Source organism: Lygodium microphyllum, chromosome 14 (genome assembly GCF_053477565.2).
Source record: "Lygodium microphyllum isolate KBCC chromosome 14, Lygodium_microphyllum_v1.1.10, whole genome shotgun sequence".
Lineage (NCBI taxonomy): Eukaryota > Viridiplantae > Streptophyta > Polypodiopsida > Schizaeales > Lygodiaceae > Lygodium > Lygodium microphyllum.
Window position 1 is genome coordinate 69800758 of NC_141148.1, and position 21670 is coordinate 69822427.

Sequence of the window (21670 nt, forward strand, 5' to 3'; positions counted from 1 at the left end):
CATCAACTCGGGAAGAAATTCTCACTGGTAAAACCGACCATAAAAGACTTAAATGGATCTTCACTCAACTAGATCTGAATATGAGGCAACACCGATGGATCGAAGTCTTGTAAGAGTATGATTTTGAGATCAAATATAGACCGAGCAAAGAGAATGTAACTGTAGATGCTTTAAGCCACAAATCATTTCTCAATGGACTTATCTTAGAAGAATCTCTTAGAGCTCAAACACTAACTACAATGATATCAATGCTGCCTAGAAATCCCATTATCGAGCTAGCCAAGGAGAAGGCGAATAATGATCCCAAATATCAACAAATACTGAAGAAATTCAGAATAAAGAATACAATTCTAAGCTTAAGACAAAGTATCTTAACTTCTTTGTTAACGAAGGGCTTGTCTACTTCAGGACAAGATTATGTATCCCTTCAAGTCAAGATTTTAAGAAGAAGATACTATGGGAGGCTCGTGATTCCCTATTTTCAAGATATCATGGCTATGCCAAAACTCTCAATGCAGTTAGGAAAAGCTATCACTGGGAAAAGCTCAAAAGTGACATACTTAAATATGTAATTGAATGCTTGAGTTGCCGACGAATAAAAGTCGAATGAGTTAAGCTATCAGGAAAGCTACAACCACTTGATATTCCTCAAATGAAATGGGAATTCATTAGTATGGATTTTGTAGTTGGATTACTCTTAGTTCAAGGAGGCTACAACTCGATCATGGTAATTGTGGACATGTTGACTAAGGTTACCCACCTTATTCGGGTCAAAAAACAATTACAAAGCCTTAGATATTGCCAGGTTATTTGTCAAAGAAATATTTAGACTACCAAAGAGAATTATCAGCGATCGTGATTCTCTATTCACTTCACATTTTTGGAAGGGATTATTTAAAGCTCTCGGTATACAGCTTTGTTTTGGTACAGTTTATCGCCCTCAAATTGATGGGTAGATAGAGCGTGTAAATTAGGTCATTGAAGACATACTTAGGGCATATTGTTGCAAAGAATCTAGATGGATACAATATTTACATTTGATGAAATTTTTTTACAATGCGTCCTATCATCAGAGCATTCAGATGATCCCATTTCAAGCTCTATATGGGCAAGAATGCCTAACCCCGCTAAACTTCTTCGATCCTACGTTGAAGGTTGAAGCTTCTAAGAAAATGCTTGAAGAGATGGAATAACAAGTTAAAACCATCAAGAAAGATATACAAGCTGCCAAGGATCGACAGAAAGCCTATGTTGACCTAGGGAGAAAATAACAAATCTTCCAAGAAGGGGACAAGGTTTTTATCCGTAAAGAGGAGTTTTTTATCCTTGGGAAAATTCAAGAAGCTAAGCCCAAGATATTGTGGATCTTACTGATGCCAGGAAGCATATTCCATGGTGGATTCCGTGAGTTTTTATTCCATGGTGGATTCCGTGAGGTTTTGCGGCGGATTCCGTAAAACTATGTTTATTTATCAGAAGGTGGATTCCTTGTGCGAGAAGTTGATGGCGATGCCTGTCCTTTTTAGGCATCATGTTAATTTAATGTGCATGTGGGTGACTCCACAGTGGGTGATTCCGCAAAATACATATTTAAATTAATGGATGTTTATGAGTTTAGAGTGCACTCATATTAAAGTAATGTTAGGACAGAGTTTCAACCTATTTATTTATTTTGTAGCTGAAGATTGCTAGGTATTCACTTTTTTCAATTTAATTTTATTATTTTCTAACAATTTTGAATGCTTCAGTTGATGTGTAGAGCAGGTAGTGGTGGCGTTGGGAAGCACTGGGCGATAGCGTGTATTCAAATTACCTAGAAGAAATTATCATTTTTTGATGGGCACGCATATTATTATTAAAGATGTGGTGCTAATATTTATTGAAGCACTTGACAAATATTTATTATTTTGTATATGCATGGGCACACTGTTTAAATATTTTATTATTGGACATTGTATTTGGGCACAACCCAACTCTTGGGCCGCCCAACCGTTTTATTCTTTATTTGGACAAAAGCAAACACAAAAGCTAAAGCATGCTTATTTGTAAAATTGGGCTATTTTTTTGAGCTTTGAGATGAATAAATTTATAAATACATGCCTTGTGAAGCGCTCACACAAGGCATGGGGGGAGATTGTACCAAATTGGTCTTTTATATGATGTCTTGCAAGTTTATCTTATTGCTTTTTGAGCTAAGGTAGAGTTCTTTTATTCTTGGAGATCTTTCGGCACTCGCTACGTACGCATCTAGCATCCGATTTACGTACCAATGGTATCAGAGCGAAGCTAAGATCAAGGGCTTCAAATCGCTTACCATCTCAAGTAAAGGCGAAAGCTCTTGGAATGAACGTGCTCTACAGTTAGTCTTGCGACGATCCGTGAGTACCAGCGCGTTCCTGGTAGTGAAGAACCCATTGCTGTGTTATCAGAACGTGAAGGACCACTCTTTGCTGTGATGGAGGACCACCTAGGAAGTTCCTTTACTAAGTCTTTTTTTTCTCAGAAAAAATAGGCAAGAATTTTAATCAAACTTGAGTTTATAAAGCTTAACAAAGCTTAAGATAATCTTAAGCCCTCCAAAGCTTGATAATCGACGGTGGCAGTATGTATTGAACGTCACTGTCACCGTGAAAAAGTTGCCAATGTCCTCACGTTGTCGACATGATTAGTAAAGCTTTCTTATTTAAAGCTTAAAGCTAAGCTTTGCTAAAGTTACAATTCAACCTTTGAATTCCCTTCCTAGTGAGTATTCATACGAGTTAATCCCGAACTCGTTTCCAACCTTCCTGCAAGCCCATGTTCGTATATGCACTCTGACAGAGATAGTTTCCAGCAAGTAAACTGATACACACACTATATTTCCCGCTTGAAGAAGACATTCATCAAATTTTGTACTCGCAAAAATAAGAAATATCACCAAAAAAAGCCATTAAAAAAATAAGCCTTGTAAACCCAACTTTGAGCTACGCTCATCCTGCTAACAAGATTTCGAGTGTGTGAGGTTGTTTGAAATTTTGTAGGATGTCTGATCAAAATATGGAAGATTTTATGGCCGAAAGGTGATTTACTTGAACCAACGGTGGAGCAAAAACTGGACCTAATTATGATGCATCTTCAAGAGGAACAAAGAGCACGTCAAACTTTGCAAGCTCAAGTGGCCACTCTTCAACGATCTATTGTTGAACAAGATGGACCAGAACCCGAAGGTGTTATGCGATGTACGATCGATGCGACACTTGAAGCACAATCTATCAGGAAAGAAGCCAAGATAAGTAAAAGTAATTTCAAATTTCGTACTTTTAATGGGTTACGTGACAGAAAGTCTATTCTCGCTTTTATCAGTCAGTTTGATGATTATTTTCATGAAGAACAGTATGCCGAAAAATACAAACTCAAGTATGTCACTAACAATTTAGTGGACAAAGCATCGCTATGGTGGACTGTTGTCCGCAAAAGTATTGATTGTCATACTACTTGGGAGGCTTTTCAAAATAAAATTTTGTGGAATTTTCTTTCACCTCAATTCCACAAAAAAGCAATAAAACTATGGGATCTTTTGCAACAAAGAGATCACGTGCCTATTTCACAATATACCGAGCGTTTTTGGAATGTCTTATTGCAACTTCGAATGCTCGAAGATGTACATGAGGTGATCCATAAGCATAAGTTTATGTCTGTTCAGCATGGTTACTTTTATGTGGAGGTGAACGTGTTCAAGCCAACGACCCTTGAGGATGTGATTTCTTTAGCTCATGATGTAGAAGACAAAATTCGAGGACGAGAGAAGCAACCACAACAATTCCCAACTAATGGTAATTTTGGTATAAAGCAATTCAATTCAAACTTTCGAAGATTCAATCAAAATTGCTTTGTTCCATATTCTTTCTGTAAATCTTGGACACGATCCCTTACTTTACCATCAAATACAAATCCAAATCCTAAGCCATCTTTTCAACCAAATCCCAACATATCTAAACTCCCAGCCATTACCAATAATGTTTCCAAAGCCAAACCCATAGTCTGCTACAAGTCCATCAACCTGGGCATCTAGCGGTGAATTGTCAATCCAAAAAGCCAAATGTTCACATCAACTACGTGGGAGCGATTGAAGATGAAGACCATGAAGAAATGCTCGATTTCACGGAAGACGATGGCGATATCAGTATGACTTCAAATACTTTACCAGGTATGCCAAATCCTCATTCTTTATTAGTGATGAAATGTCTTGTGCATGGTAGAGAAAAGATTGTTTTACATGATGAAGGGAGCACACATGATTTTATTTCTACAAAATTGTTCAAAGAATTGAATTTACACACTATTTCAACTCATTATCGCATCAAGGCTGCATTCTTAGGTACTAGATACAATGGAACACAAGAAGTTCATGACTTAGAAATTAAAATTGGCAATTATGTTGAGCGTAAAAATTTCTTAGTTGTGCCTTTGCAATCTAGTGACATTATTTTAGGAATGTCTAGGCGTCATAAATATAATCCCGATATAGATTATTCCACGCATTCAATGTCGATTCATTATAATGGAAAACAAATCACATTACATGGTATGCATATCTTATATAATTTTCCATTACTTAGTCACACACATGCTAAATATGCATTAAGAAAAGGTAGTAAATCATACTTAGTATGGGTGAATGAAATTGAAGCTAAGGAAATGAAGGGGATGCAATGGCAGTGGAGAAGGAGAAGAGAAAGATGCGGGAGAGAAGAGCACACACACTGTAGGTGCTGTCCAACTGAACTAATAGCCTTATTGCACTATCATATTATATATGAATAAAGAATGGGCAGTCATAGTATACATGGGTAGGCCTAGAGGCCTTTTACCCCAACAACCTCCCACTAAAAGGCCAGTGTGGCTAGGGAGTGAAAACAAAGAAGAGAAAAAAAAAGACAAGGTGAGGAATCATAACATCTCACCCAACGCCCAATTGGAAAGCAAGCTGTGCAAGAAGTGTCGGGAACCTCTGCAGAAGAAGAGTCAAGCATCCCCAAGTCCATGACATCCAGGAGATAAGTGATCCCACAGCTCCATACAACGGAGCAAGCTAAGAATGCTTCTCATGAAGCAAGCACAACTCATCAGTGCATGGCTGTAAAGCATCAGAGTCGCCATAGCATTAGCGTGGTACATATAAGACAATAGAGAGCAGTCAAACTCTCCAGAGTCAATCACTGAAAGAGGGCCAATATTTCGGACACTCGTCCAACTGGGTCTCAAGACTACATGTGGCCTCAGCGAAGTGGAAGACTGACATATGGCTGGCTGTCTAGCTTGCAAAACTACAAGAAAACAACTCTTGTGAGCCTGCAAGGGGTCTAGTAACTGACCACCAACATCCTGACCTTGACTGCTATGTATAGCTACGTCATCTGGGCCAATAAGTACCTAATTTTCAACATAAACAGCTTGCTGTAATGGCACTATAGCTGCTATAAAATCAGCCATAAAGCGTACTGAATGCTCATCAAGAGGGCTAAGAGGTGTCTGCATCTCATAGAAGACAACATGACGGCTGCATATGACCTGCTGGGCATCCAAATCCCATAATTTGTAGGCCTTAAAAGTCACCATCTCCATAACCAAGGAGGATACATCTACGTAACATAGGCTCATGTGGCATACATACAGACGCTTGGCAGCCAAACATCCTCAAGTAATCATAGGAGGGTTGCATGCCACTCCATGTCTCATGGGTGTAATACCATCCAAGGTCAAGCACGACATCCTATTAACCAAATAGACTACTGTCATAAGGGCCTCAACCTAAAAGCCATAAGACAACCCAATTGTGGTAAGCATAGAATCAACCTTTGCATGTAAGGTCAGACACATGCCATGAGCAATCCCATAATACAGTGGGCACAAGAAATCAATGCCATACTACTGACAAGAGGTCCGAAAGCTGGGAGAGAGAGCATGACTCTCATAATCCATCTACAAGCACCTAGACCTGCTACCAGTAGAATCCATAAACCTGTCAAGCATAACTGCAGCATCCTCAATCTGCACCAAGGGAAAAGCCCAAACACGATGGGTAGCATGATCAACAAAGGTCACAAAGTACGACGCTCCACCAAGTGACTGGGAAGGCATAGGTCTATATACTGCACAATCAACAAGATCTAGAGGAGCATGCCTCCTACGATTGCTATAAGCCAAGGGGGCTCTGCAAGGACCGAGAGTACAATTAGGGCAAGCATCAAGATGTGTAAGTGCCATAGGAGGCATCAATGAGTCTGAACGAGACAAGATCTCCATCTCTTTGTGGTGCATATGGCCTAGGCGATAATGCCATAACAATGCATGTGGTATCCGGATAACTGCAACCTCTGGCCAAAACCAAGCAACCATGACAGATCTTCCATGACCTATCCTGAAGAGAAATAGAGTAACCTATATCATGCAACCGACTGTCAGAAATCAGGCTCTTACTGAGCATGGGAACATGTAGAACATCCCTAAGCATAAGAGAAGTCCCATTAGGCAAAGCTAGGTGTATGTTCCCTGTACCAACAATAGCATAAGTATGCTCAAGGTCCATATCAATACATCCATCAACCTCCCTATAAGAAGAGAACCATGCTCTATGAGGGGTAACATGACAAGATGCCATAGAGTCGAAAAGCCAATCAAAGGTATGGGCCTGATCATTGAGCAAGTAAGTTGTAGGGAAACTAGATGATAGGAGGACATGCTCAACTATATCATCATGGGTATTTGCATGTACCTCACCACTAGAAAGAGTGGTAATACCTGCTACATCGCTGACTCTCTGCTCATGTCGAGTCTGTCTCTGTCTTTGTTGCTCTCTAATCCGTCTAAAGAATTTTCTTTGAACATGCTCAAGCTTCCCACAATGGAAGCAAACAATATCTGAAGTAGAAGAACCTGTAGAAGATGACAAGGAATCCAAGTCATCATGAATAGGGCTATCCATAGCATCCACGGAGCTCAAGCAGTTGAGGGTTGTCCCAACATAGGGAACCTGCTCATAAAGACAATCATCTGCTAGTACATCAGCGGCGGTAGAAGCATGCTGCAAATGCTCATGAAACCTCAATGGATGGGACGACATAAAGGCATCAATTAAGGATGCAAAAGCTCCCACATGAAGAAGAGTCGTAGCCAACTGCATGACATAACCAACCACAGTACAATAAAGCATAAGACTTCTGTCATAAGAGCATATGATATTCAGCCACGAAATCAGTCCATAACCATATGTATACGCATAGCTTTGCAGTACATCATGCCACCAAGGAACATCCAAGTCAAGTAAAGACCGCGACAAGTGGCAAAGCATCCTACAAGAGTCAAGTTCTAGGTGAAGCCCAAACATCTATATAACAACATCCAAATAAGTGGCTTTGTAAGGTATACAATAGTAGACCATGTGCATAGACTGGTAAGCATACATAGCATTTGCTCTCTAACATGGACGGGCAACAGGAGCCCAACTAGCATAGAAGCTAGACAACAAAGGAGCAAGAAAACCATAACTGTAAATACCAAGCACTATCCAAGTCCACTGATCAGTAAGTATCCTGCATATCAAATGCAAACGAGCAATCACAGCTCAATAGGCAACTGCCAAAACAAGGGAGCAGTTCACTGCTCAATACCTGTAGTGCATCCAAGTAATAGCCAAGATCCATAATCCGAGCATCAAATCCTATATAGCATCCAAGGTTGTAATGAAAAAAGCCAAGTCAATGTCCAACTGCTCAAGGGAATACTCAAATGAATGTCGAGATGAGCTCAAACAACTACCATCCACAGCCAAAGCATAAAGCATTCACCAAGACATTATATCCCGTATTGGGTAGCCTAGGCATAAACCATGTCATAGATGAAATGCCAGCTGCAAAGAAGTGACAGTCAAATCCAAATCAAGCTCTAATCTCAGCTCAAAAGCATTCCAGAGCATAAACAATACATGTGGCATAGTCCAAATACATCATGACATCATATCAAGTAGCCAGGAGTGCCCTGTGACCAATAGGCATAACCCAACTGTAGCATAAATAGCTTCATCCTGAAGTTTTCAGCAATATATAATATCTATAAACTGAGCAAATCAGTGCTTAATTCAAACTCAAATCCATAGGCAAACCATAGGTATATATTCCCGTATGTATAGGCACCAATCGAGCATCAAATACCAAGACCTGTAAGCATAAAATTGAAGTAACACGGCTGCCCTGTTTTGGACAGATCTGGGATTGTTCAAAATAGTCAATGGCTGAGCTAAATCAACTCCAAATGCGTCTCACATAAGAGACATAATATCCACAAGTGGTCCGGTATCAATAGACATCAGTAGAAGCATCACATAAGCCATAGACATACAAATATATGCTGTCTCAGACTTGAAAACTATTGCAGAATATTCTATCATCAGAATTTGGCAAATCCAACATCATCGTCACATCTGGAGCATGCCAAAACCCCAACTTAGACTCTTACCTTGCCTGAATCGGGTTTCGAATGCCCGAGATATGACAAAAAGAATGATTTTTGGACCAAATTTTGAAACAGGCATTAAAAAAACGTGAGTTGGTTGGGGGGGGGTCTGTTGTTCCACGTGTCAACAATGGGACCCAAAGGGAGCACAAATGGGGGCCAAAGAAGGCCTACACCAAGCCTCAGCAAGCCTTGATAGGCTGGAAGCAAGATCCAGGTGAAGGAAGCTCCAAGAGGTGTGAGCTATGGTGCCCACAACCTGTGAAAACCTTGTTGAGCTAAAAACTGAGTGAGAATGAAGATCTCATACCTCGTGTGGAAGGCGGTGATGAGCTCTTGAAGACCCGCTCTGATACCAGTTGAAGGGGATGCAATGGTAGTGGAGAAGGAGAAGAGGAAGATGCGGGAGAGAAGAGCACACACAATGTAGGTGCTGTCCAACTGAACTGATAGCCTTATTGCACTATCATATTATATATGAATAAAGAATGGGCAGTCACAGTATACACGGGTAGGCCCAGAGGCCTTTTACCCCAACATAAAAATCATATGCATCCTAGGCACACACAATTTCTTTCACAATTTAAAGATTGTTTTGTTGCTGACTTACCACCTACACGTCCTGAAGATCATAAAATAGACTCAGTTCCAAGTTCTCAACCACTATGTAAAGCACCTTATCGACATAATCAAATTGAATAGAAAGAAATTCAAACCCAAGTTGAAGAATTGTTAACCCGAGAACTCATTAGGCCCAGTAGTTCTCCTTTTGGTGCACATGTCCTATTAGTTAAAAAGTAAAATAACACCTATAGGATGCGCATTGATTATCATGCCCTAAACAAAATTACTGTCAAGAATAGATATTCGATCCCTAGGCTAGACGACCTCATGGATAAACTACAAGGGGCCACAATATTTAGTAAGATAGATCTTAAATTTGGATACCATCAAGTACGATTAGACATATATGATATTTTCAAAACCACATTTAGAACACAACTTAAACATTATAAATTTCTTGTTATGCATTTTGGTCTAACTAATGCGCTAACCACATTCAGTCGTATGATGAATCACATATTTTTAAAGCATCAACATTGTGTCATTTTTTTCTTCGATGACATATTAGTTTTTAGTAAAAATGAGAATGAGCATTATGAACATTTATCCCTGGTTTTTAAATGATTAAAAGAAAATCAATTATATGCTAATCTTAAAAAGAGTAAATTTTTCCAAATCCACATTGAATACTTAGGACATATTATTTCATGTGATGGTATTAAAGTTGATCCTAAAAAGATAAAAGCAATTTTAAATTGGTCGATATCTAAAAATGTGCATGAATTATGTTCTTTCTTAGGTCTTGCCAACTTTTACAAAAAACTTGTGAGAAATTTTTTATTGCTTGCATTGCCTTTGATAAAATTATTAAAGAAAGGTATTGTGTATCATTGGTATGAAATTGTGTATCATTGGTATGAAAATCAGCAAAAGTCTTTTGATTTACTGAAACATGCCTTAACACATGTTCCTGTATTGCAATTACCTGACTTTAATAGAACATTTTTCCTAGTGGTCATTGATACTAGTGGATCTAGAATAGGAGCTGTCCTTATGCAAGATTCACATCCCATAGCCTATTCTAGCTACAAACTTAAACCATTTGAGCTCAAGTATTCTACCTATGATAAGGAATTGCTAGCAGTAGTACAAGCTTTACGTCAATGGAAACACTATTTAATGGGATCTAAATTCATGATCAAAACTAACCAACAAAGTATCAAACATCTCCTTACTCAGTCCCACAAATCTCTGACTGTCATATTAAATGGGATGCTTTTATTCAAAGTTTCCATCCACTTATCCAATATCAACCTGAAAAAGAGAATGTTGTTGCCGATGCCTTCAGTAGAAGACCAACTTTCCATAATATCTATGTTATAGCTCTTGATTCCCTTATCCCTATGAAAGATACCTATGATCAAGACTCCAGTTTTCAAGCTGATTGGAATAAATTACTTGCAAATAACCGGATTCCAATAAATTCATTGTCTTATATTGATGGATTTATGTTTTATGAGAAAAGGTTGTGTGTAACTGTTCCATTTCGATTATTTGTGTTGTATGAAATTCATTGTCTCCCATTCCAAGGCCATAGAGGTATTATTTATACTTTACATACATTGGTTGCAGATTTTTACTGGCCACAGATGGAATCTGATGTTTCTAACTTTGTATCTGAGTGTTTAATTTGTCAAAGAGTTAAGCGAAACCATGGTAAGCAATATGGTTTATTAATGCCTTTACCAATTCTTGAACAATCATGGGAACATATTTCAATGGATTTTATTACTGGTTTGCTTAACACCCAAGCTAATCATGACATGATTTGGAGTATTGTAGATCGATTTAGCAAACAAGCATATTTCATTCCATGCAAGAAAACATTAACTACATCTCAAGCTACTCAATTGTTTTTGAAAATTATTTTCACCAACTATGGTTTGCCAAAAGTTATTATTTTTGACCGTGATTCTAGATTTTGTAATATTTTTTGGACTAATTTTTTTGCTAATTTAGGTACAAAGATTGATTTCTCATATGCATTTCATCCTAAAACAAATGGATAAACAAAAGCTACTAACAGTACAATTTTAGATCTTTTGCGTGCATACACAATTTCAAAACCACAAACATGGGATACACACTTACATTTACTTCAGTTTGCATACAATAACACACCACATATAGCTACACAAAAAGTACATTTTGAAATCATTTATGAAAATAGGTTGCCTATACTTGTTACATCATTGTCAAACAAAGTTAAATCTGCTGATGATATTGCCAATATGCATGCTACTATTTTTGCTACAGTCAAAGATATGATTGTGAAAGCCTAGCAATCATACACTAAACAAGCTAACAAGAAAAGAAAAGCTACGAGTTTCAAAGTTGATGATTATGTTTGGTTACACATTGAAAAGAGAAGAATACAGTGTTGAGAAATACCCTGTTGTTAAATTAGTCCCTCGATTTTATGGACCTTTCAAAATCATTCATAAAATTAATGACAATGCATTTAAATTAGAATTACCCCAACACTGGAAAATCCACAATAATTTTCATATTAGTTTGTTACGACCTTTTAGAGACCAATTACTTGTTCACCCTGTCTATGAAAATCCTTCTTTGTTAGAAGAAGAAATTGAAATCCTTGAACTCGAAACTATTCTAGACATTGACTCTATGACCACTAAAACTGGCTGTAGATACTCTAGATATTTGGTTAAGTTTAAAAATCATCCTGTTGATGAAGAGGCCCAATGGATGCACGCCCATGATCTAAGTGCTTATCCCTCATTGCTTGCTCCACATTGAGCTCATAGCAATTGAGGACAATTGCTATCCCACCCCAGAGGTATGATGCCAGGAGGCATATTCCATGGTGCATTCTGTGAGTTTTTATTCCATGGTGGATTTTGTAAAACTATATTTATTTACCAGGGCTCGTACACAAGGTGGATTCCTTATGGGAGAAGTTGACGGGGATGCCTGTCCTTTTCGAGCATCATGTTAATTTAATGTGCACATGGATGACTCCATGGCAGGTGATTTCGCAAAATACATATTTAAATTAATAGACTTTTATGAGTTTAGAGTACACTCGTATTAAATCAAGGTTAGAACAGAGTTCCAACCAATTTATTTATTTTGTAGCTGAAGCTTGCTAGGTATTCACTTTTGTCGATTTAATTTTATTATTTTCTAACAATTATGAATGCTTTGGTTGATGTGTAGAGCGGCGAGGTGGCGTTGGGAAGTACTGGGCGATAGCGTGTATTTAAATTACCTAGAAGAAATTATCATTTTTTGATGGACACGCGTCTTATTATTAAAGACACGTCGCTAATATTTATTGAAGTACTTGGGAAAATATTTATTATTTTATATACGCATGGACACACGATTTAAATATTTTATTATTGGATATTGTATTTGGACACAGCTCAACACTTGGGCCACCCAACTGCTTTATTCTTTATTTGGACAAAAGCAAACACAAAAGCTAAAGCATGCTTATTTGTAAAATTGAGCTATTTTTGAGCTTTGAGATGAATACATTTATAAATAAATGCCTTGTGAAGCGCTCACACAAGGCATGGGGGGAGATTGTATCCAATTGGTCTTTTTGCCTCATGTCGTGCGAGTCTATCTTATTACTTTTTGAGCTAAAGTAGAGTTCTTTTGTTGTTGGGGACCTTTCGGCGCTCGATTTGCGCACCACTTATAAAGTCATAAATGCTCTTGGACCTAATGCTTGTAAGCTGTAACTTCTTGAAACCCTAAAATTTCATGATGTATTTCATGTAAGTCTCTTGAAACTCTATGTACCTAATCTTGATCATATTTTTGATAATAAATAAGTTATAATGCCAAGCCAAGGTTTACTTGAACTTTAGTCAGATAGAATCTTGGATGTAAAAGAAAGAATCCGTAAGAATAGAACCCTTAGAGAATATCTCATCCAGTGAGACGATTATCCTGAAGAAGATGCCACTTGGGTCACTGAAGTAACCGTCATCAAATAATACCCCCAGCTTCTCTCGACATGAGGACATCTCGATTTCTCTAAGGAGGGAAGAATGTAATGTCTCCATTACTTAGTTTATTTTAATATGCATATAGATTGTGTTGCACATCCATATATAAAAAAACCGTAGAATCTCTACAAGATTTACATGCAGTAGGACTGGTTTACTAGAATAGTTTGAAATCTCTAGTATCATGTTTAGATGATTTAATTCTGACTTTAGATGGATCCAAATATACATTGACTTATTTTGAAGGGAACAAGTCGTCTAAGACAAAGATGGATAAAAATAACACGATTTATGAAAATCATTATTTTTACTTATTTTTTAATGAATTTTTGCAATTTACTTTTGTGGTCTTGTTGACCGGTTGTGTTCTGATCGTTTTGAGTACTCGAACAACTATATTTGGAGTTCATATAACGAAGTTATGATCTAAACAAGTTGTAGGGTAGAAAAAAAAGAAAATAAAGCATAAGCTTTAAAGCTAAGCGCTAAAAGAAAGTGTTCTCTCTTTGTTATCGATGATGTCATAAAAAATCACTAAAAAAGCAAGCTCCTCTCTTCTACCCATTCTCCCCTTTGTAAAACTATAAATTGAGGGCTTGGGAATGACTAGAGAGGAGGACAAGAGCAATCCTAATGGGACGAGACGCTGATTGAGAGAAGGAGGAGACTCTATTCCACGAGACGAAGAGACATCATTCCGTTCAACCCAAGGAAGGGGATATGCTGAAGGTCTCTCATCCTCTTCTATTTTGACTCGACAAGAGAAGGCACTGAAGAACTCTATCTTATTCTATCATACCGCTACTCTCATCTCTATTCCGTCTATAAGAGAGAGTGAAGTATTGCTCTCCACGAGGCAAGAAGAATAATCCGCGAAGCCTACATAATTGAATCCCGCAATATCCATAATCATCATCGAGAGTCTTACACCCTTGCCAACTGGTATTACTGTCGCGTTCTTCTTCTTCTTCTTCTTCTACTACTACTAATCATATTTTCATCATGGCCCCAAAGAAAAAGAATTTAAAAGTAGAAATTGTGAGTGACCTTACTAATGTGGAAGTAACAGTTGGAGTTGTGAGCACGGGAGTCACTACTAGAGTCATGGGTGTGGATAACAACCCTTTATTAATCGCGATACAACAGATTTTTCTAAAAAGTTTATATCCAAATTCAATAGAAATAAGATAAGTCTCTTGAGAAATAGTGACTTAAGGCCAAGGAACTTGGTTTACAAGAACTGGGAAGTTAGAGAACCGAAAATATAGATGCTCCTAGTTAAATTCCAAGCGGAAGATTTCATTATGTGAAACTCAAGTGTCGATTGCTATTAGAATTAAGCATCAGTTGAAAGTTGCATGATTGATTGAAGTCATAACTGCTTGCAAACATGAATCTTGTTTGTGATTATCTAGATTAGATCCTGATTGAATTAAGAATTGGAACATATAATAATTGAGGAGCCCTATACCTCCCCCAAGGATAGATGCTGAATCTCCATACTAAGAGGGGATGTTTTTACTATTGTGGAAGCACGGACTGGCTCCGATATGGCGAGAGGTTTCCCAACAGGGATTGTATTAAGTAGGAGGTGGATAGGATGCCAGGGGGGGCTCTGGCTAGTAAATCCCTTTTTTGCACCTAGGAACTACTTGGTCCCCTATATGGCTCAAGTGCTACTTGGGACACTTATAACGCTAGCTATAGGTGAATTTGATCTTGGTGATGTGCAGATGCCCTGTATCAAGCATCACGTGAAATTGTAATTTTTCTCTTGTATGGGTGGGAGAATACACATTATGGAATATTATCAATGAATTTACTTTATTCTGATTGTATATCCGTGAGTAAATTACGTAAATGGACAACTGTGCATAAAGAAAATTTAATGAATGAAGTTGTTTTTATATGTTTCATGTAATGTGGTGGGTAATGAGATAACTAAGAACTTCCATAGCAAGAAGCGGGTGGTTGGATTCCCGATGAATCCAATCCTATGGCAGGGTGGTCTCGGTTAGCCGAGAGGTTTCCCCCCAAAAACAAACACTAGGAAGAAACTCTAGGAAGGGCTGATTCATTGACTTAGGGTTTGGTCTCAGAACCCAAGCTGTAAATTATCTTAGGGGAAATGTATGATGGCTGTGGCAGAGCATTGCGAGGGATTTCATAAATCCTTAGTCTGCTACTGGAAAAAAAGTGTTGTACTCCATGAACCAAGGGTAATGGCAGTCGCTCCTTCCAGACAAGAAGCCTCTCGAAGGACACCTATGGATGTGAGCTAGTTGTCGATAGGTGATTGCTAGATCAATTAGGAACCTTCAGGTCAGTCCTCCGTGGGTAATGACAGGACACTTCCCTTGCAGGGTAGACCTAGGGTTAACCAGTCACAGACAAAATCTGATCATTCTTGACATTCACTTACTCTCTATCATAATGAGCAATGATAATCGGGTCTTACAGCCCCTTGATTCTAATAGAGCGGTGCTCAAAATTAAGAAGGCATCCGACAAGTAGAATCAAATCATCAATCGATCATAGGATGGCAATGCTACACATCTTAACTCGAACGTTTCCATTAATAAAAAACTTACAAGAGGAGGGCAATTTGAAAACCTTCACATGATGATGCCATGGACAGAGTTTCCTACCAAACCTCCATACTTTTGTGGAATGCAGGAGGCCTCTGATTTAAGGATTGGTAGAGTGCCTTCTGTCATTTAGTCCGCAGGAGTGCCAGATATGGTTGGAGTGCAAGAAATTAAGCTTAGTGTGACTAGCGTGGATGCTAGCTTGGATGAATGAGATAAACACATGTGAGAAGTCCTAGACCCTAGATTCTAACATTTTGTAATAATATATTTGTTTTTTGTGTAATTTTTTATACTTGTTTATAACAACCTTTCCAGATAATGCAACATATGCATGTAGATTGTCACATTGTGAAAGTGACAAGCGTGGCCAAGAGGGAGATTTTGTCAGCAATATCTCATATAAGTATGGCCTCGTGCATGTAGATTGTCACCTTGTGAAAGGGACAAGAATAGCCAAGGGGCAGATTTTGTCAGTAATATCCCATATAAAAAAGTTTGTAGAGAATCAAAATTTCCCATGCTTGGATTGCTCTTATGGGCTAGATGAAGTGGTGGAATAAACATACTTGAGATCATAATGTAGAATGTATACAAATTGGCACAAAGGGGATTGTCCATACCTCGTATTTAAACCTTTTGTGGGAAGCAAGAATCTTGGGGTGGAAGGGTGACCACACATTTATATTTAACAAGTTAAATGAGGATGCAAAGACATGGATGCAAGCGCACAGAAATATGATATCCATTCCTGCATGGAACAAGAGATCATTGATTGCTCTCACCCACGTCATGTGGAAGCAATTATTCAAGCTTATTTTATGATATTTTTATTGCAAAGTATGCGTGTACTACACAATATTTGCATGATGCAAAACCTTCAAACCTATATGTAGCTCCACACATGTACCGACTACATGCTGTGCACAAGTAGGGGGCCAAAACATTTGAGAAACAAAGTAAATGAGACTATATCTTGCTTCAAAAGCAAGTTTCTTGGTTAACATTGAGAGAGAGCAATAGGAAAAAAAAAAAACTCACAAATGGGCCTTTTAGCCCCCCCTCTCTCATCCTTAAAATAAGGAAAAGAAGAGAGAAGAATATTAAAATAATCCTCTTCTCTCTTCACTTTTGCAATATCGTTTTGCATTTTTTATATTATCTACAAAGATATACTTAGATTCCTTCTCTCTCCTCATTCAAGAAGTCCTTTTCAACCAAATTTTATATTAAAAAAGAAGTTAGTTATGGGAGTGTGGTGCTTCGTTTTCAATGTAAAATGATTAGTAGATACGAGATAATTGATTTTTTAATCGAGAACAAGGAAAATGAAATTTCGAAAGTTCCTTTTAAGATATTTTGGGGATTTTTTATATTCTAGCTTTTAGTAAAAAAACAAACAAACATGTCAAATTTCGTATTTTTTGGAGATGTTTTTGGAGGTAAAATAGAAATGTCTAAAATACGAAAAGTCTTGGACATCCCTACCCTCTAGGCTATTTTTCTCCACATCTCTCTCATGGCTCTATTGTGACCTCTTCTCTATGTTTATGCAACCTTCATTAACAGAGTGAATTACTTACACCCTTCTTTCCCTTGGCACCTTTGTGTGCCTCTATGTGCATTTCCACTCTACCTCCCTGTGACAACCAAGTAGGCTCCACATTTTTATTAATAGTAAAATGAATACAGGAAAGAAGGAGCTGCATATTGAGGTAGGGATTGAATATACCCCATTATTCAAAAGAACCCAACGTACTAGTGTCAACCCTTAGGTTTTGCAAAGTTACATGCAAATGGAATTGAAACATGTGGATTTGTGGGTTGATGGGGGAATCTACCCAATTGACCCCTTCAACAATAAACCTCTAACTTTCTTAGGAATCAAAAAATTTGCTAAAGTATGTGTGCGAGGGTGAAAATGGGTTGCTCAGTTATACTAGGCAGCTCAATGATCAGGTGTTCAAAGTATTTATAACTTGCCAAGCAACCATAAAAAATTGCCATGATGTGATCGCTGCACATCAACTTTATATACAATAGCTCATAGGACAAGTGGTACAGCTGAATGACACTAAAATTCAACAAAACAATCAAAATATTTCAATGTAGGACACCATCCATGACATTGGCATCTTATATGAGGAGGCAAAGGCACAATTGGACGACTCGAGAAAGATCAACAACAAGCTAACATAGGAGCGTAAATGAAAGAAGAAGCCAATCAATGAGTTAATTGTGAATAGCGGCTAGTGGAAGCGACGTATCAAAGCATGTAAGGTAGCCCAAAAAGAGAACCTAGGTGAGGGTGAGCTTGGATCGTGTATTAGTAGATTGCTGAAGGCAAGTACATTGGAAAACACTTTGAGCAATCCTAAGTTTAAGGCTGTGAAGGATAAGGTGATTGAGTGCACATGAAAAGTCAAACGAGTTCTCAGTTGGTGGATGCACAATCTATTTGTGACAGGGCCGGTATTAGCACAATGACTTATTCAAAGATATTCAAAGGTGTGAAGGTTGAGTTTGGTTATGTGCTGAAGAGAAATAGAATCGTACCTCTTCTTCAACCTTCAAAGTTAATACAAGCCCGATGGCAACTTAATACAAAGGTTTTGGAGCTGATAGGAGATCCCATGCATGTTCAATGCGTGAAACACTAAATGTTGGGACAAAAAATGCATATGTCGGTTGAGGAATGTAATGATAAATTGTAGTTTGTTATGAAATTAGATGAGATGAAAGTGAGGTTGTCAAAGGAGTAAAGCTTGAAAGAGTTAGTGTAACTCTGATGAATAGAGCTTTACAATTCGACAAGAATAACCTAGAAGACTTTAGTGTTCAATCTGAGCGCCATGTGTGGTGGCTCGCTACATTTGAAGTGAAAGGTGAGAAGGATCAAAGCTTGCACTTGAGAGCTATGGTGGGAGAGCAAGAGCAAGAAAGAAAGAGACAAGAAATGGAAACTCCAACAATCACAATGTGTGACCGGGCCTTCCTTTATTCAAACTGTCACTAAAAGAATAAAGAATAAAGTGACAGTGATGAGCGCCCGCCACTTGCAGTGTGCAGTGGCGGTGACTGTCAGTATAGTAATACATGGGCGGCTAGGTGGAAGCGGAGGTGCCTTTACCCTCAACAACCTCCCACTTAAAGGCGAATCTACCCTAGTGAGGAGTGAAAAGAGGAAAAAAAAGACAGTACAACATGTACACATGTACAACAGGATAAGGAAAGACGTCATCTCATCCCACGCCCATCAACCTCTTGAGGAAGGCAAAGCACTATGTAGAGAGGCTTTTTGTGAGCAGATCTATAGGATTCTGGTTAGTCGAGATCTTGACAAGGTCAACAGACTTGTCCTCAACGACCCCACGTATGAAGTGATACCTCACCTCAATGTGTTTCGTCTTCGCATGGAAGACTGGATTCTTGGCTAACTGAATAACACTCATAGGATTTGAATGTAGTGTAGGGATAGCATCAATACCAAGGTCAACAACCAAACAACCCAACCAAATGGCCTCCTTGCAAGCCTCAATGGGCTGCAATATACTCAGCGTCTGTAGTAGAAAGGGCCGTGCATTTTTGCACCCTGGATATCCAAGAAACAGCACCTCCAGCATAGGTGAATACATAGCCAGAAGTGGACTTCCTATTATCTACATGTCCTGCATAATCAGAGTTAGTGTACCCCACAACTCCTATATCTCTTGGCTGCCATAGCATATGCACATATCTGTAGTGCCCTTCAGGTACCTCATGATACCCTTGATGGCATCCCAATGCTTCTTGCCAGGTGTAGCCATATAGTGTGCCACAACACCAACTGCAAAGGCAATATTTGGACGAGTGGCGATCATGGCATACATAAGATTGTCCACTGTGGATGCATAGGGAATCTTGGCCATCTCGGCCCTCTACTCATTTGTCTGCGGACAATCAGCCTGTGATACCTTCACATAAGAAGGCAATGGACAGCTAATAGGCTTTATGTCTTGCATGCGGAAGTGCTCAAGGACTTTATGAATGTACTTCCTCTGTGACAAGTAGAGGAGTCCCTGATGCCTGTTGCGTCTAATGTGCATACTAAGTATGTGAGAGGCCTATCCTAGATCTTTCATCTTAAAGCTCTTCTTGAGTTGAGCCTTAAGAGCATCTAGCTCATTATGAGCTTTCCCTACTATAAGCATATCATCCACATAGAGTACCAAAATCAATAAAGAACCATCATAGAATTTCTTCATGTAAAGACATGGATCCATAGCACTTCTGCTATAGCCCTATTGACTGCATAAAGGAATCAAACTTATGATACCACTCCCTAGGTTCCTGCTTCAAGCCATAAAGACTTTTCTTCAATTTGCACACTAGGTGCTCCTTGCCAGGTTCTACAAAGCCCTTAGGCTGCTCCATATAAATCTCATCATGCAAGTCCCCATGTAAGAAAGCCGTCTTGACATCCATCTGGTATAAATCCAAGTCAAGCTGAGCAATACCAAAGCCAAGACTAAGCACAGGATGGTCATCTTAACCACAGGAGAAAAGACCTCATCAAAGTCCACACCATGCTCCTGCTTAAAACCCTTTGCTACCAGTCTAGCCTTGTATGCCGGCTTGGTGTGTCCAGGGGTACTTTTCAGCTTGTACACCCACTTGCATGGCAAAGCCTTCTTGCCCTCAGGCAAGGAAACCAAATCCCAAGTTTTATTCTTATGCAAGGAGTCTATCTCAGATTGCATAGCCCTCTCCCAGGAGTGACTATCACCCCTGTGCATAGCCTCATCATAGGTGAAAGGCTTTCCTATATCTGTAACCAAGACATAATGCATTGAGGGCTAAAATCTATTAGGTGGATGTCTGTCTCTAGTAGACCGTCTCACAACAGGCTTGGTTCCCTGCCCAGCTGCCTGTCCAATACCTTGACCATGAGCATTTGCTGCAGTTGTAGGCTGTCCAACTAGCTGTGCCGGAGCTCTTGGTTCCTCCTGAAATATGACCCTGCGGATCTCAACAACTCTCTTAGGCTACCGATGCATCTTGTCTTCATGGAAGACTACATCATGACTGTGGATGACTTTTCACACATGCAAATCCCAAAGACAGTAACCCATCTTACTTGCATCCCCATAACCAAGGAAAATGCATTTGACACTCTTAGGATCCAACTTACTTCTCTTGTCCCTGGGCACATGGCAAAATGCCTCACATCCAAAGACACGGAGATGCGCATAAGAGGGAGGTTTTCCAGTCCATACCTCCTTTGCAACCTGAAAATCCAAACCACTAGAAGGTGATCTGTTTATGACATGCATAGCTGTACAAACTGCCTCAGCCCAAAAGCTCTATGGTCGGCCTGCATGGTTAAGCATACTGCGTGTACACGCTCCTGGATGGTTCGATTCATCCGCTCAGCCAAACCATTCTGGGGGGTGTAGGGGGCGGTCAACTGACGCTTAGTACCCCTCTCATCACATAACTGCTCAAAAGCACGTGAGACATATTCACCTCCATTATCTGTTCTTAGGCATTTTAGCCTATACCCAGACTAATTCTCAACCAATGCAAGCCATCTCTGAAACATAGCCAAGATATCGGATTTCAGCTTAATGGGATAAGCCCAAACTTTCCGTGAAAAATCATCTATAAATGTAACAAAATACTTTGCACCACCCATAGATTGACAAGGCATAGGCCCACAGACATATGAATGTACCAATGCCAAGGGCTCACTTATGCATGGCCTACTAGATTTCTTATGCGTAGACCTAGTCTGCCTGCCATAAAGACAATGCTCACATGAATCAAAACATGCATAATCAAGGGGCAGTAAGTATTGCAAACTAGAAAGCATTTTCATTCCCTTCAAAGACATATGGACCAAACGGGCATGCCAAAGAGATACATGTGGGATAGAACCCACATACAAAACATGATCAAGGGAAGAAGCAGATACAATCAAGGGATAGAGACTGCCAGCCTTGGCAC